Source organism: Nannospalax galili, unplaced genomic scaffold, assembly GCF_000622305.1.
Source record: "Nannospalax galili isolate Female #2095 unplaced genomic scaffold, S.galili_v1.0 scaffold901, whole genome shotgun sequence".
NCBI lineage: Eukaryota > Metazoa > Chordata > Mammalia > Rodentia > Spalacidae > Nannospalax > Nannospalax galili.
The window spans coordinates 1523934-1524919 of record NW_008344555.1 but is presented as its reverse complement, the minus strand read 5'-3'; positions in this window follow the sequence as shown (position 1 = coordinate 1524919).

Here is a 986-nt window from a genome sequence, read left to right as displayed (position 1 = left end):
CAGGAGGACTGCAAGTCCAGGGCCAGCCTGAACTATATAGTGAAACCTTGTCTTTAAAAAAATCCTTGGGGGCTGGAGAGATGACTCAGCAGTTATGAGCACTGGTTGCTCTTGCAGAGGACCTGGGTTCAGTTCACAGCACCCATATGGTGGCTAATAACAGTCTGTAACTCCAGTTCCTAGGGATCTGAATCCCACTTCTGACCTCTGGGGGTATTATACACACAAGGTGCACTTATATCATGTAGGCAAAATACCCATACACATAAAAATAAATAAATCCCCCCAAAATACTTTTTAAAAATCCTTGGGAAGTAGAGGCAGGAGGATCAGACACTCAAGATCATTTTTGGAAACATAGTGAGTTTGAGGCAAGTCGGAGCTACCTAAGACCTTATCTTTAAAAAAATATCCTCCCTTAGAGGAATGTTAAAATATAAAATGGCACCTCTTCTTTAACCCAAATATTGTGATCTGCAGGTCTGGGGATACACAGAGGGCTTGTGATCTTCTGGGGCATTAACTACTCCTTAGGAAACACTACTCCATATAGTAGGAGGAAACGAAATAGGATGGGTACAGAGTTGTGTTACATATACATGTTTTGTAACCAAAAGATGAAGAAGTACCTATCTAATAGCTTCTGTATTCTCTGTGAAATGGTGGCGCCAGATATGGTGATACACACCTGTACCTTTAGCACTCTGGAGGCTGAGAAAGGAGGGTGATGAATTTCAGGTCAGTCTGAGCTACATTCTAGCAAAAACTTGATTGATAGATATAGATAGATAGATAGATAGATAGATAGATAGATAGATAGATAGATAGATGATAGATATGGGCAATGTGGATCTCTGATTTGAGATCTGTGATTGTGAATTTTGTAATAGACCTTGTCTGTCCAATTGTGTGACATGCTTTTCTTTCTATTATTTTTATGTGTGCATGCATGTATAGAATAGAGGACAGTCATTAGTGTCATCTTC